The sequence below is a fragment of the Arvicanthis niloticus genome, chromosome 8 (genome assembly GCF_011762505.2).
Source record: "Arvicanthis niloticus isolate mArvNil1 chromosome 8, mArvNil1.pat.X, whole genome shotgun sequence".
Taxonomy (NCBI): Eukaryota; Metazoa; Chordata; class Mammalia; order Rodentia; family Muridae; genus Arvicanthis; species Arvicanthis niloticus.
The window spans coordinates 88,217,423-88,234,701 of NC_047665.1; the positions used below are offsets into that span (position 1 = coordinate 88,217,423).

A 17,279-nucleotide genomic window follows, 5' to 3' on the forward strand; every position below is an offset into this window, starting at 1 on the left:
TCAAAGTAAATTTTGTACCATTTAAGAAATTATAACTTCATCTTGACAACAATTATACATATTTCTACCAGTAGGTTATGGCTATCCAATAAATCCTAGCTAATCCTTCCTGTTCTACCAAAACCACTACTTTTCCCTAGAAAGACAGCCCAATATAAACCACCTCAGTCCCCAAGCCCAGGGAATAGGGGCACTGACTCTTCATTAACTTCTTCAAGCTGATTATGGATGTTGAGATATTAGAAGAGGTGTTGGGGGAAGAGTAAATTGATAAGCCCCTGACACTGTGTCTTCACTGCATCCAGCTGGAATTCCAGGACATCACAGGTTCGAGGAGGTCTGCTCAGCTTGCCTGATGAGTAGATACACCAAGGCTATGTATTCTGCAATATACAATTCTCAAAACAAATTTTAGTATCAAGATAATTGCTTGTTTGAATTCTGGAATTTAGTCTTCTGGCGGCCTGCCTCTGTCATGTCTAATCCATATAATTCTGGGAGTTTCTATGAGGGTGTGCTCCCACCATCCTCCCATTTTTGCCTTCCTGCTCTCAAATTTCCCAACATCAGGAAATCCAAACTTTTGGGCACCTAGGCCCTCCATTTCCACTGATGCCTAACCCCTTACCCCATTCCCCCCTCCAATTACTTTGAGGGTGTACTCCGACCATCCTCTCATTCCTACCTCCCTGCTTTTGCAATTCCCCAACACTAGAGAATCCAAACTTTCAGGTACCAAGGCTGTCCACTTCCAGTGATGCCTGGCAAGGCCACCTTCAACTATTATACAGGTGGAGTCATGATTTCCCCCCTTTGTGTTCTCAGGCTGGAGATTTTAGAATGTCTACTACAGCTTGTTTCTTAGGACCATTTGCTTGAAAAATTGTTTTCCAGCCTTTTACTCTAAGGTAGAGTCTGTCTTTGTCCCTGAGGTCGGTTTGCTGTATGCAGCAAAATGCTGGGTCCCGTTTATGTATTCAGTCCATTAGCCTATGTCTTTTAATTGGGGAACTGAGTCCATTGATATTAAGAGATATTAAGGAACAGTGATTGTTGTCTCCTGTTATTTTTGTTATTAGAGGTGAAGTTATCTTCGTGTGGCTATCTTCTTTTGGATTTGTTGGAAGAGGGTTACTTTCTTGCTCTTTCTAGGGTATAATTTCCCTCCTTGTATTGGAGCTTTCCTGCTATTATCCTTTGTAATGCTGGGTTTACGGAAAGATATTGTGTAAATTTGGTTTTGTCATGGTATATCTTGATTTCTCCATCTATGGTAATTGAGAGTTTTGCTGGGTATAGTAGCCTGGGCTGGCATTTGTGTTCTCTTAGGGTCTGTATGACACCTGTCCAGCATCTTCTAGCTTTTATAGTATCTGGTGAGAAATCTGGTGTAATTCTGATAGGTCTGCCTTTATATGTTACTTGGCCTTTCTCCCTTACAGCATTTAATATGCTTTCTATGTTTTGTGCACTTGGTGTTTTGATTATTATGTGAAGGGAGGTATTTCTTTTCTGGTCTAGTCTATTTGGCATTCTATAGGCTTCTTGTATGTTTATGAGCATCTCGTTCTTTAGATTAGGGAAGTTTTCTTCTATAATTTTGTTGAAGATATTTATTGGCCCTTTAAGTTGGGAATCTTCACTCTCATCTATACCTATTATCCTTAGGTTTGGTCTCCTCGTTGTGTCCTGGATTTCCTGGACATTTTGTGTTAAGAACTTCTTGCATTTTGCATTTTCTTTGACAGTTGTGTCAATATTTTCTATGGTATCTTCTGCACTTGAGATTCTTTCTTCTATCTCTTGTATTCTGTTGGCGATGTTTGTGTCTGTGACTCCTGATCTGTTTTTTAGGTTTTCTATCTCCAGCATATTCTCCCTTTGTGATTTCTTGATTGTTTCTAATTCCACTTTTATGTCCTGGATGGTTTTGTTCAATTCCTTCTCCTGTTTGGTTGTGTTCTCTTGTAATTCTTTAAGGGATTTTTGAGTTTCCTCTTTAAGGGCTTCTACCTGTTTATGTGTGTTCTCCTCAAATTCTTTGAGAGTGTTATTTATGTCCTTAAAGTCCTCTATCATCATCATTAGAAGTGATTTTAAATCTGAATCTTGCTTTCCTGGTGATATGGGGAATTCAGGACTTTCTAGTTTGGGAGAACTAGGTTCTAATGATGTCAAGTACCTTGGGTTACTGATGCTTATGTTCTTGTGCTTGCCTTTTGCCATCTGTATCTCCTTAGTGCTACCTGCCCTGTCCCTGACTGGAGCCTGTCTTTCCTATTATCTTGGTTGTATCAGAATTTTGTGGGGTGGGTGTAACTACTGGTGTAAATGCTGAGGCCCAAAATTTGCTCAGTGCTCAAGAGTAGACAGGATGCTGCCCAGGTTAGAGCTCTGGGAGCCCTGTTTTTTCTGGGTTCTTAGAGATTGGGGCCAGAGCTGCCACCCAAGATCTGCTCAGTGCTCTGGCCCAGACGAAAGGGAACCAGGGTTCCGGGCTGGGAGTGACTTCCTTGGTCCTTGTGGGTCCCAGTTACACCCTGTTTGGGGTGGGCCTTGCTGTCTGCTTTCCTAAGATACTGCTTAGAGCACCTGGGATCCCTGCTTCCTCTGGGTTCTTAGAGATTGGGGGCAGAGCTGTAGTCTTGGACCTGCTCAGTTCCTGGGCCCAGACCAGAAGGAGGTGATTCTTGATCTTAAAGCATAAACCATTGGTGTTCCATTTTACTGTATATTGCTGGTTTATTGTATATCACTTTTACTACGTTTAGGTATGGACCTTGAATTCATGATCTTTCCAAGACTTTTCACATGATGAGATATTAGATTTTTTGTCAAATGATTTTTCAGCCTCTAATAAAATGATCATGTGATTTTTTCTTTGAGTTTGTTTATGTAGTGGATTATGTTAATGAATTTTTATATATTGAATAATTCCTGCATCCATAGGATGAAACCTACTTGATTGTGGTGATTTATTGTTACGGTTGAAGCTACCATGTTCACATAGCTCCCCTGAGCTCAGCACAAAAAGAGAGGACTCCTTTTTTCTGCAAGGCTTCCTCTTTTCTATCTTACTAGGGATCCCAACACCACAGTCTACCTGAGGAACATCCCATATTCCTTGGGAAAGTTACTAGTTCAACCTCCTAGAAAGCCTCTCCATGAAAATAAGGTATCACCAGAACCTGGGAATAAAGGGACCCACCACATCCATCCACTTCTCCTTTTTTGCTGTCTTGTCTGTATTCATGTCTTGAGTAGTTGAACACCACTATTGGATATTCATGGTTGTCACTGCCTTGTCATAACAAGTAGACAGTGTTTCATGATATTGTTCCTTTGGAACTTTGAAATCATTGCTCTCTCCTTGCAATGTTCTTGGGTCTCAAAAAAGATATAATAGATGTCATAATTAGGTATCCAGACTTAATGGCCAGTTATTCCAAGCGCTTTGAACACTTGTCAGTCTCCATATTAAATATTGACCTCTGATAAGAAGTTTTTGTGATCTGGGATGAACTAAGACTTGTCTGTGGGTATAAGCATAATATTTGGATGGCAGATTGACTAGTGTGTGGTTTGCAAAACTGAGAAATCTTAGAGTCCAACTATATTGTTGAGCCAAGATGTAATACCATGACTAATCCATGCACTATGTGGTCAAAATAACTCCAAATATGCTATCGTATTCTCTATGGAATCTTAAAACACACCTTAAGAGCAGAAGGCACAGTGGTCTCCACTGGAAGAGTTTGAGTGTTCTCTGTAGCCCTTCTTGGAGTTTAGCTTTTGTTTTAACAGTTGTAATAATTCCCACCACTGTCTTAAAACTTTTAATGACTTCCTCAGTCCTCAAGTTCACTTTCTGATATGGTAAATACTGGGAAAATGCACAGCTTCAAAAATATATTTTACACTTAGTATGTTAAAGTTATCTGGGAGAGTGGTTTTTTCCTCTGGGTACATCTAAGTAATGCTCAGTAAACAAATTCATTGCCGCCATGGGTGAAAAGCTGGTTCATGTCCACTGGGAGGAAGGGTCCTGTCATCCAGGCCTTGATTTAGCCAGGCCTCCTGGTAAGCAGCCTTTCCAAGACTCATCCCATCCATGAGATTCACACTGTCCTCAGAGCTCCCAGTGCTCAGTGCTCAGAACCAGAGTAAGGTATGAGAAGCTTCACACTGATCCTCTTTTCCAATCTACCCTGTCTTAGACTTTGGATGTTTTTCCTTCAGATTTCTTTTACTCCTATTTTTCTTTCCTGAAAACTAAATTGTATCTTTCTTGTTTTTCTTACAAATCTTTGTCTTTAGTTCATAATATTTTCATTATTTTTCTACTTTTATTTGCTTATTCATCTATTCATTTGCTTCTGTTGAAGTTATCTCCCCATGCCCTTTACCCTTCTATTTCCACCTAAACTATCTATAGTTTCATTAGAGTTAAATCTCATATAGCACACACAGTGTAGTAAAGTTTACATTTCTAATTTCCTTTGGGCACTGGAGCTATGTGCTCATTAGCATTTACACTTTACCCATCAATTACCTCTGATGTATTTGTATCTTTGTTAAAATATGGACATACTAACAGGTCACCAGAATGTAATATTTTGGTGATGATTTATGACATATTTGAAATGCAATAGAAAACATTATACATTTAGTGTATTCAGTCCAATTTTGTGTTTATTGTTGTTGATTCATTGATGCTTTATGAGACCTTGTTGACAAATACATATCTTATCTGTATATTGTACTATGAATTTGATTACACGAGCAAGCATGACTTTCATGACATTTGCCAATAATTCTCTACTGTATTACTCTGTTACTTCCATTTCTCACATATAGCTAAGAAATTGGTGTTTGAATTTCTCCTCCAGATTCCATATTTGATGATATATGTCATGTTTATCTGTTTGAGAATGCTTTATTTCACATAACACGATGATCTGAAATTCTCTTCATTCCTTTACAAATAATGAAAGAGTGACAGGAAAATAAATTTTTCTGAGAATGTACTCAACATTGGGCTATGTATTGCATCAACCAGCTCTTTGTGTTCTGAATCACAGAAGCTTTACATAGGAAGTGAGCCCCCCAAATGACCCAAGAGTTGGGCTAAGAAACAAATCCCAATTGAAAAATCTTCCTTTGAAAATTGTTTTTTAATTTAATTTTTCTTTTTATGTGTACAATATTTGGCTTGCATGTATATATGTAAAGTGTGTGAGCATGTACATTTGTTATGTGTGTGCATGTCTGGTTCCACAGAGGCAGGAAAAAGTATCAGATCCCCTGGAAATGAATGTACAGTGTTAAGCTTCCAAGTGAGTGCTAGATTCTGCTGTGTTCCTGGAAGAGCAGCTGGTGCTCTTTGCCATTGAGTGATCCCTTATTTCTGTTGTGAATTTAAAGTTAAATAGCTTGGGTGAGTTTAAGAGTGCAACTGAACCTCCAAAAGTGTTCATACATGTATGTTACTGTCTACTTTGGAAAGATTAGAACTTTCAAATGGAGTTTTAAATATATACAGTGTGAAATTGGAGCTGTGTTCTTATGTCTGCTGCTGTGTCTGCTTGTGACTTCATGGCAGATGTTTCTCAACAGGCATGATGTGATGTCACTGATTGGATCCATCAGGGCAGGATTCATCAAATTGAATCTGCAATAGAAGCTGTTAAGCAAGGTTCAGCAACAGATAGTATGAAGTCAAAAACAGATACAGTGTTGGTTGCACTGAAGAGGACACAGTCAGAGCTTGTTCTCACCAGAAGAAAATTCTCCATGTTGATAATCATATTGGTATCTCAATTGCAGGTCTAACTGCTGATGCCAGACTGTTATGTAACTTTATATGCCAGGAGTGTCTGATTCCAGATTTTTATTTGACAGACCACTTCCTGCATCTCGCTTTTTTCTCTAACTGAAGCAAGACCCAGATCCCAACACACTGATATGGCCAAAGATCATGTAGTGTTGGGCTGCTTATTGCTGGTTATGATGATATGGGTCCTCACATTTTCCAAACATGTCCATTTGCTAACTATTTTAACTGCAGAGATATGTCTATCAGAGCCTGTTCTTAATCAGCTCATACTTACATGGAGAGACTTATGTCTGAATTTATGGAGTACAATTTGGATGAACTGGTTAAACATGGTCAGAATGCCTTAAGAGAAACACTCCCTGTAGAGCAGGACCTGACCACAAAGAATGTTTCCATTGGAATTGTTGGAATTTATAATCTATGAGGATGATGTGTCTTCATTCCTGGATGTTCTTGAAGAAAGACCACAGAGAAAAGCACAGCCTTCACAGTCTGCAGAAAAAGATGAGGAAACAATGGAACAGTAAGTGCTAAAGGGTATAAGGACTTGAGGATACAGGGACATATGCTGGTGACAATCATCTGTATTTTAAACCAACAGCTGCAGAGTATTGTGTGGTATGTTTTAGAAATCAGTCCAGATGTTAGGTTTCTTTAACCAAATTCACTGAAACCTTTAAATGGGGTCTATTTTCATTGAAAAGGTCTACATAATCATTTCCTAGGAAGTATAGGTATCTATACCAATGTTTTTATATAAAGAAAGTGTCTTTGCAGTTTTAAAGACCACTGTGAAATAAAATTGTTCAACATGAAAATATATATTTATATGCAATGTGGCCTGGAGAGATGGCTCAGAAATTAAGAGCACTGGCTGTTCTTCCAAACATCTTGATTTCAATTCCCAGCAACCTCTTAGTTGCTCACAACCATCTGCAATGGGATTGGATGCCCTTTTCTGGTGTGTCTGAATATAGCTACATATATATATATATATATATATATATATATATATATATATATATATATATATATATATACTTTTTAAAAATTATACACTGTGATCTACTGAATAAAAACTCTTTATAATATGCAAGTTTGCCTTTCAGGTCATTAACATTCTGCTTCTTAATATAACAGCACTCAAAAGATTTTTGCTTTGAGTCTATCTGCTTCAATACTTTCTATCAGTTCCCATAAATATCAGTATGTAAGTAGCTTTATACTTCAACCTGATTCATTTTCACTGAAGGCCTGACTGAGATGATGTTTACAAGCAACACCCTCTTGGGAATTTTCTTCATATCCCAGCTCTGTGTAGGTGTCATAGGGAACTCATTGCTCTTCATGCTGTATGTGTACAAATTCTTGGTCAAAGCTAGCTTTAGCCGACCTATTGATCCCATTTTCCTGCACCTGATGATAGTCAATATGTTGGCAATCTTATTCGCATTGATACCATATATCATGTCATCCTTCAGAGTACACAGTTTCTGGATGATGCTGGCTGTAAGGCTGTTGCATATATCTACAGAGTTACCCGGGCTATGTCCATCTCGACCACGTCTATTCTAAGTGCATTCCAAGCCATCACCATCACTCCCAGTAATTCTACATGGGCAGGGCTTAAGCCTAAACTCTGGACATGGACTTTTTGCTCTTCACTGTTTTCCTGGTTCATCAATTTGGTCATATATGTGCAACTCTTTGAGACCCTGATAGCGAAAACCAACTACACTGATGTTGATTATGGACATTCTCATGTTTACTGTGGAAGTCTTCCACTCAAGTACCCCAATCCAGGATTATTCCTGAGCATTATCATAATAAGAGACTTGCTCTTTCTGGCCATTATCATGTGGACCAGCTTCTACATGGTGACACTTCTCTACCAGCACCACAAGAGAACCCAGCATCTCCACAACCCAAGCCTCTCCTCCCAGCGGTTTCCTGAACACAAAGCCATGCACACAATCCTGTTGCTTATGAACTGCTTTGTGTTCTTTCATTTGTTGAACAACTTCTTTACCATTTATGATAGCTTTTGTACACAGGAAAGATTGCCAAGTTTGGGGGCAATTATTGCAATCTCAGCAACATTTTACGCCACTCTCTGCCCATTTATACTGATGAACAGTAATAAAATTCTTTTATTATCTTTTCAGTATATGCCCAGGAGTAGTATAGCTTGGTTCTCAGGTAATGCTATGTCAAATTTTCTGAGGAACAGCCAGACTGATTTCCAGAGTGGTTGTACTAGCTTGCAATCCCACCAACAATGAAGGAGTGTTGCTGTTTCTCCACATCCTTGCCAGCATTTGCTATCACCTGACTTTTTGATCTGAGCCATTCTGACTGGTGTGAGGTGAAATCTTAGGGTTGTTTTGATTTGCATTTCTCAAATGACTAAGAATATTAAGCATTTCTTTAGTTACTTCTCAACCATTTGAGTTTTCTCAGTTGTGAAATCTTTGTTTAGATCTGTACCCCATTTTTAATGGGGTTATTTGGTAGTCTGGTGTCTAATTTCTTGAGTTCTTTGTATATTTTGGGTACTAGCCTTCTATTGGATGTAGGGTTGGTACAGATCATTTCCCAATCTGTTGGTTGCCATTTTGTCCTATTGACAGTGTCCTTTGCCTTACAGAAACTTTGCAATTTTATGAGGTCCCATTTGTCAATTCTTTTTTTCCCCCTAGATAGACAGACCATTATTAACCACATTAGTCCCCAAGCTCAGGGAATAGGGGCGCTGACTCTTCTTTAACTTCTTCAAGCTGATTAAGGGCATTGAGATTTTAGAAGAGGGGTGGGGGGAAGAGTAAGTTGATAAGCCTCTGACGCTGTGTCTTCACTGAATCCAGATGGAATTCCAGGACATCAGAGGTTTGGGCAGGTCTGCTCAGTATGCCTGATGAGTAGATACACCAAGGCTGTGTATTCTGCAATATACAATTCTCAGAACAAGTTTTAGTATCAAGAAAAAGAAAAAAAATTTCCCCCCCAGGGGGCTGGCATTTTTTTTTAAAGATGTTGGTTCTCACAACTTTTTTTTCAGTTGTTAAAATTGGTTGTAGTATTTATGTTTCAGATTTTATCCCCTTACCCTATTTCCTCCCACCACCCAGAAACCTCCTATCCCATCGCCCTCCTCATGCTTCTATGAGGCAGTGACTGCACCATTTGTCAATTCTTGATCTTAGCCATTGGTGTTCTGTTTAGGAACTTTTCCTCCATGCCCAGCTATTCTACGATCTTCCCCACCATCTCTTCTATTAATTTCAGTGTATCTGGTTTTATGTGAAGGTCCTTTATCCACTTGGACTTGAGCTTTGTGATAAAACAGGATTGATTTGCATTTCTCTACCTGCTAACTGTCGTGTCCCACTTGACCAGCAAGGAAGATGTGAACAACTGGATCCTTCTCAACAGCCTTTATTGTAGAAGCGCTTCATCATTCTTCCAGGGAACCCCGAGTGCCCAGGGTGAGCTGCTTATATACCCTCAGCCCTGGGCGGGGAAAGCACGTGGAGGTGTGCGATTGGTCGAAATTGCAGTGCTTCATTTGCATAGCCCACTCGGGAGGGGTTGGCACCAAAACTGAGTTGGCCCAAGGGTGATCGCATGTGCAGTGCACTTGTTTACTTGTAGATCATACCAGAAGCCCAGAAGCCAGTGCCATCTTGACCAGCCGAGTTGGGTCAGCGGCCTACAGATAACCTCCAGTTGAACCAGCACCATTTGTGGAAAATGCTGACCTTTTTCCACTGGATGGTTTTACCTCCTTTGTCAAAGATCAAGTGACCATAGGTGTGTGGCTTCTTTTCTGGGTCTTCAATTCTATTCCATTGATCTTCCTGCTTGTTTCTGTACCAATACCAGGCAATTTTTATCACTACTGGTCTGTAGTACAGTTTGAATTCAGGGATGGTGATTCCCCCAGAAGTTCTTTTATTGTTGAATATAGTTTTCTGTATCCTGGGTTTTTTTATTTCCAATGTATTTGCAAATTGCTCTTTCTATCTCTATGAAGAATTAAGTTTGGAATTTTGATGAGGAGTCCATTGAATTGGTAGATTACTTTTGGCAAGATGGCCATTTTTACTAAATTAATCTTGCCAATCCAGGAGCATGGAAGTTTTTTCCATCTTCTGAGATCTTCTTCAATTTCTTTCTTCAGAGACTTGAAATTCTTGATATACAGATATTTCACTTGCTTGGTTAGATCCACACAAAGTTATTTTGTATTGCATGTGACTATTGTGAAGGGTGTAATTTCTCTAATTTTTTCTCAGCCTGTTTATCCTTTGAATAGAAGAAAGCTACTAAGTTGTTTGACTTGATTTTATATCCAGCCACTTTACTGAAATTGTTTATCAGGTTTAGGAGTTCTGCAGTGGAAGTTTTATGGCCACTTAAGTGTACTACAATATCATCTGCAAATAGTGAAATTTTTACATCTTTCATTCAAATTTGTATTTTTTGACATCCTTTTGTTGTCTAATTACTATGGCTAGGACTTCCAGTACTGTATTTAATAGGTAGGGAGAGAGTCGGTAGCCATGTCTAGTTTCTGATTTTAGTGGGATTGCTTCAAATTTCTCTCCATTTAGGTTGATAATGACTACTGGCTTGCTGTATCTTACATTTACTATGTTTTTTTAAAATTTTATTTTATATTATATTTACATTTAAGATGCGATCCCCTTTCCCCATTTCCCCTCCCTAGAAAAACCCTGTCTTATGCCCCCCTTTCCTTTTTGCTTTTATACAATTTTTAAAAATGTTAATCAAAGGATTTATAAGTTTGGTAATGCTCAATCAGAAGCATAACCCAATACCCAACCTAGATATAAAAACTATCTTTGACTGGTGGAGACATGTGAACATCTGCCTCCATGCCCCCCTCTCTTTCTCTCTCTCATCACCTAGCTTCTCCTCTCCTTCATCTTCTTTCCTTACTCCAACTCTTCCTCTCAGTACTCCTTCCCACTTAGCTCCTCCTAATATCACTCTTCCTGTTAAAGTAAAACTTTTCTCTCAAAATACAATTAGAGCATTCTTATTCCTAGTTGTACCAGTGAGGTACAAGATAGTCCTAATACCCAGTCCATCATTTTGTTGACTAACCAGAACCTCTGTCATCTCTTCTAACTAAAACACTTACTTTTGATCCTGGCTTTTTTTTTGACTTTAGAATGAATGTCAGCTGAAAACCATCTACTCAGATCTTTTCTCTGAAAGTAAATAGCCAGGATTGGCTATGAGACTATAGGTCTTCAACCCCATCAGAAATCCAGAATGACTGAGTTAACTGAAATTTTGGGAAGGACTAAACATTGCTTCTAAAACTTAGCCAATTTATAGAGACCACTGAACACCTGAAAAGCCCCTATACTACCGAAATTTGGAGCATCAAATCTTCAGCCTTCTGGCCCAGAGTCATCTGACAGACCTTAGTGATGCAGGATTATTAAGGGCTGATTACTCTGTCTAAGCAGATATAATCAGTCGACTATTCTGCATGTGTGTCCTTTTCTGGACAGTAATTTGTCTGTAGATGGAGAGAGGCAATTCTTGCCTAGTGGCTGTCACCACACAACTGGAGTAACACCAAGGATGCTCAATTTCTTCTTAGAATCCATGACAGGAAGCTGTCAGGAGCAGACAGGTCTCTAATCAGAATGGACATTAATACATAAATATTTGTAGCATCATTTCTATGGACTTCTGATGTTTTGAAAACCAACTATCCATGTAAGGTAACCTGGACTGTTGTCTGTTCACTCCTCTCAGCTATTTCTAAATAAAATATGGGAAACCTCCTAACAATAAACTCAAAGCCATGAATTTGCTATAGTCCCTTAACTCATAGGTTAACCATCCCAAATCAGTTAAAAAAGTTAAAGAAGGACTGGGTCTAGGCCTTGTATTCCTAAATGTGTTATACAGGCACAATGTCCATGAGAGTATTAATATTCATCTGACTTTTATATTAATAAGAAGCTCATACCAATGAAAACCTTAAATTTGAAATCAAAATAAATTTTGTACCATTTAAGAAATTATAACTTCATCTTGATAATAATTATACAGATTTCTACCAATAGGTTATGGCTATGCAATAAGTCCTAGGTAATCATCCCTGTTCCAAAAAAACCACTACTTTCCCCTAGAAAGACAGACCATTATTAACCACATTAGTCCCCAAGCCCAGGGAATCAGGGCGCTGACTCTTCTTTAACTTCTTCAAGCTGATTACGGGCATGGAGATATTAGAAGAGGGGTGGGGGGAAGAGTAAATTGATAAGCCTCTGATGCTGTGTCTTCACTGAATCCAGATGGAATTCCAGGACATTGAAGGTTTGGGCAGGTCTGCTCAGTATGCTTGATGAGGAAATACACCAAGGGTGTGTATTCTGCAATATACAATTCTCAGAGCAAGTTTTAGTATCAAGAAAAAAAGATTTTTTTCCACCTAGGAGGCTGATATTTCTTTAAAGATGTTGGTTGTAACAACTTTTCTTTTTTTCCCCTTTTTAAAATTGGTTGTAATATTTACATTTCAGATTTATCCCCTTACCCCACTTCCTCCCACCACCCAGAAACCTCCTATCCCATCCACCTTCTCATGCTTCTATGAGGCAGTGACCGCACCTACCCCCCACTATCCCCTCCCCACCCCCACTATCCCCTTTCCACCCTCACATTCCCCCCCACTCTGTGTTTATTTTTTTATGGGACCAAGAAATTCCTCTCTCGCCTATGTCCAACAAGGCCATCCTCCCCTACATATACAGCTGGAGTCTTGGGTCCCTCCCTATGTGTTCCCAGGCTGGTGGTTTAGACCCTGGGGGCTCTGGTTGTTTGGTATTGTTGCTTTCCTCCTGGGATCACAAACCCTTTCTGCTCCTTCAGTCCTCTCTCTAAATTCTCCATTGGGAAACCTCTGATCATATCAGTGGTTAACTGTGAGCATGGTCCTCTGAGTTTGTTAGTCTTTGGCAGACCTCTAAGGAGACAGCTATATCATGTTCCTCACATTATGCACTTCCATCCATCCACAACAGTTTTTAGCTTAGGTGGCTGTACATGGGATGAATATCCAGGTAAAATGGTCTCCTGATGGCCCCTCCTTCAGATTTTGTCCCATGTTTTTTTCCATATTTGCTCCCTTGAGCATTTTTGTTACTTGTTCTAAGTAGAACTAAGGCATCCCCTCTTGGTCTTCCTTCTTCATGAGCTTCATGTGGTCTGTGGGTTGAGTCTTCACTAATCCAAGCTTTTGGGCTATCATCTGCTTAACAGTGAGTAAATACCCTGCGAGTTCTTTTGGGATTGGGTTAACACACTCAAGATGATAATTTCTAGATCCATCCATTTACCTAAAAATTTCTTGAATTCATTATTTTTAATAGCTGAATAACACTCCATTGTGTAGATGTACCACATTTTTTGTATCCATTCCTCTGTTGAGGGACATCTTGGTTCTTTCCAGTTTCTGGCTATTATAAATAAGGCTGCTATGAACATAGTGGAGCATATGTCCATATTATATGTTGGAGCATCTTCTGGGTATATACTGCCCAGGAGTGCTATAGCTTGATGCTCAGGTAATGCTATGTCCAGTTTTCTGAGGAACCACCAGACTGATTTCTAGAGTGGTTGTAGCAGCTTGCAATCTCACCAACAATGGAGGAGTGTTCCTCTTTCTCCACATCCTCACCAGCATCTACTATCACTTGAGTGTTTGATCTTATCCATTCTGATTGGTGTGAGGTGGTATCTCAGGATTCTTTTGATTTGCATTTTCCTGATGACTAAGGATGTGGAGCATTTCTTAAGGTGCTTCTCAGCCATTCAAGTTTCCTATGTTGAGAATTCTTTGTTTAGCTCTGTACTCCATTTTTTAATTGGGTTATATGGTTGTCTGGAGTATAATTTCTTGAGTTCTTTATATATCTTGGATATTAGCCCTCTATCGGATGTAGGATTGGTTAAGATCTTTTCCCAATCTGTTGATTGCCATTTTGTCTCATTGACAATGTCTTTTGCCTTACAGAAGCTTTACAATTTTATGAGGTCCCATTTGTCAATTCTTGATCTTAGAGCATAAGCCATTGGTGTTCTGTTCAGGAACTTTTCCTGAGGGTCTGTTCTACCTTCTCTTCTACTAGTTTCAGTGTATCTGCTTTTAAGTTAAGGTCTTTTATCCACTTGGATTCGAGCTTTGTAAAAGGAGATATGAATGGATTGATTTGCATCCTTCTACATGTTGACCTCCAGTTGAACCAGCACCATTTGCTGAAAATGCTGTCCGTTTTCCACTGGATGGTTTTAGCTCCTTTGTCAAAGATCAAGTAACCGTAGGTATGTGGGCTCATTTCTGGATCTTCAGTTCTATTCCATTGATCTTCATGCCTGTCTCTGTACCAATACCATGCAGTTTTTATTACTATTGCCCTGTAGTATAGGTTGAGGTCAGGGATGGTGATTCCCCCATAAGTTTGTTGTTGAGAAGAGTTCTCACTATCCTGGGTTTTTTGTTGTTCCAAATAAATATGCAAATTGCTCTTTCTATCTCTATGGAGAATTGATTTGGAATTTTGATGGGGATTGCATTGAATCTATAGATTGCTTTTGGCAAGATGGCCATTTTTACTAAATTAACTCTGCCTACCCAGGAGCATGGGAGATCTTTCCATCTTCTGAGATCTTCTTCGATTTCTTTCTTGAAAGACTTGTACTTCTTGTCATACAGATCTTTCACTTGCTTAGTTAGATTCACTCCACGATATTTTATATTATTTGTAACTATTGTGAAGGGTGTCATTTCCCTAATTTCATTCTCAGCCTGTTTATCTTTCAAGTATAGGAAGGCTACTGATTTGTTTGAGTTGATTTTATATCCACTTTCCTGAATTTGTTTATCAGGTTTAGGAGTTCTCTGGTGGAAGTTTTAGAGTCACTTAACATACTCTCATATCATCTGTAAATAGTGAAATTTTGACTCCTTCTTTTCCTATTTGTATTCCTTTGACTTCCTTTTGTTGTCTAATTGCTCTAGCTAGGACTTCCATTACTATATTGAATAGGTAGGGTGAGAATTGGCAGCCTTGTCTGGTCCCTGATCTTAGTGGGATTTCTTCAAGTTTCTCTCTGTTGAGTTTGATGTTGGCTACTGCTTGCTGTATATTGCTTTTACTATGTTTAGGTATGGACCTTGAATTCCTAATCTTTCCAATACTTTTAACATGAAGGGATGTTGAATTTTGTCAAATGCTTTCTCAGCATCTAGTGAGATGATCATGTGGTTTTCTGAGTTTATTTATGTAGTGGATTACATTGATGGATTTCTGAATATTTAACCATCCCTGCATTCCTGGGATAAAGCCTACTTGATCATGATGGATGATTGCTTTGATGTGTTGTTAGATTTGGTTTGCGAGAATTTAGTGAGTTTTTTCGCATCAATATTCATAAGAGAGATTGGTCTGTAGTTCACTTTCTTTGTTGGATCTTTGTGAGGCTTAGGTATGGGCGTAATTGTAGCTTCATAGAACGAATTAGGTATTGTTCCTTCTGTTTCTATTCTGTGGAATAGTTTGAAGAGAATTGGTATTAGGTCTTCCTGGAAGGTCTGATAGAATTCTGCACTAAAACCAGCTGGTCCCAGCCTTTTTTTTTTTTTGGTTGGGAGGTTTTTAATGAGTGCTTCTATTTCTTTAGGGGTTATGTGACTGTTTAGATGGTTTATCTCCCCCTTGTTTAACTTTGGTACCTGGTATCTATCTAGAAAATTGTCCATTTCATCCAGATTTTCCAATTTTGTTGAGTATAGGCCTTTGTAGTAAGATTTGATGATTTTTTTCATATGCTCTGTTTCAGTTCTTATGTCTCCCTTTTCAGTTCTGATTTTATTAATTTGAGTACCCTCTCTGTGCCCTTTGGTTAGTCTGGCTAAGGGTTTGTCTATCTTGTTGATTTTCTCAAAGAACCAGCTCCTGGTTTTTTTGATATTTTGTATAGTTGTTTCTGTTTCAACTTGGTTGATTTCAGCCCTGAGTTTGATTATTTCCTGCCATCTACTCCTCTTGGGTATATTAGCTTCTTTTTGTTCTAACTCTTTAAGGTGTGCTGTCAAGTTATTAATGTATGCTCTTTCCATTTTCTTTTTGTGTGCACTTTGAGGAATGACTTTTTCTCTTAGTACTGCTTTCATGGAGTCCCACAATTTGATATGATGTGTCCTTATTTTCATTTAAATGTAGAAAGTCTTTAGTTTCTTTATCTTTTCCTTGACCAAGTTATCATTGAGTAGAGCATTGTTCAGTTGCCAAGTGTATGTGGGATTTCCGTTGTTTTTGTCCAAGTCAAAGACAAGACTAAGTCTATGGTGGTCTGATTCGGTACAAGGGATTATTTCAATCTTTTTGTATCTGTTGAGGCCTGTTTTGTGACCAATTATATGGTCTATTTTGGAGATGGTACCATGAGTTGCTGAGAAAAAGGTATACACTTTTGCTTTAGGATGAAATATTCTATAGATGTCAGTTAAGTCCATTTGGTTCATAACTTCTGTTTGTTTCATTGTGTCTCAGTTTAGCTTCTGTTTCCATGATTTGTCCATTGCTGAAAGTGGGGTGTTGAAATCTCCCACTATTATTGTGTGAGGTGCAATGTATGCTTTACGCTTCAGTAATGTTTCTTTTATGTATGCGGGTGCCCTTGCATTTGGAGCATAGATGTTCAAAATTGCAAGTTTCTCTTGGCACATTTTTTTCTTTCATTAATTGAAGTGTCCTTCTTTATCTTTATTGATGACCTTTGGTTGAAAAATGATTTTATTTGATACTAGAATTGCTACTCCAGCTTGTTTCTTGGGGCCATTTGCTTGGAAGATTGTTTTCCAACCTTTTATTCTGAGGTAGTGTCTGTCTTTTTCACAAAGGTGCATTTCCTGTATGCAGCAAAATGTTGGGTCCTGTTTATGTACCCAATCTGATAGTCTATGTCTTTTTATTGGAGAATTGAGTCCATTGATATTAAGAGATATTAAGGAAAAAATCAATGTTGTTTCCTGTTATTTTTGTTATTGGCAGTTGAGTTATGTTTCTATAGCTACCTTCTTTTAGGGTTGTTGGAAGACTATTTTCTTGCTTTTTCTAGGTTGTAGTTTCCCTCCTTGTGTTGGAGTTTTCCATCAATTATCCTTTGAAGGGCTGGATTTGTGGTAAGATATTGTGTAAATTTGGATTTGTCATGGAGTATTTTGGTTTCTCCATCAATATTGATTGACAGTTTTGCTGGGTATAGTAGTCTGGGCTGGCATTTGTGTTCTCTTAGGTTCTGTATAATATCAGTCCAGGATCTTCTGGCTTTTATAGTCTCTGGTGAGAAGTATGGTGTAATTCTTATAGGTCTGCCTTTATATGTTACTTTG

General features: G+C 38.6%; 2 pseudogenes; both read left to right on the forward strand.

Annotated features, from left to right (window-relative positions):
- Positions 1-5,602: 5,602 nt before the first annotated feature.
- LOC117713449 (proteasome subunit alpha type-1 pseudogene) lies at positions 5,603-6,363 on the forward strand (annotated as a pseudogene).
- A 736-nt stretch (positions 6,364-7,099) lies between these two features.
- LOC117714254 (vomeronasal type-1 receptor 51-like) lies at positions 7,100-8,035 on the forward strand (annotated as a pseudogene).
- The last annotated feature ends 9,244 nt before the right edge of the window (positions 8,036-17,279 follow it).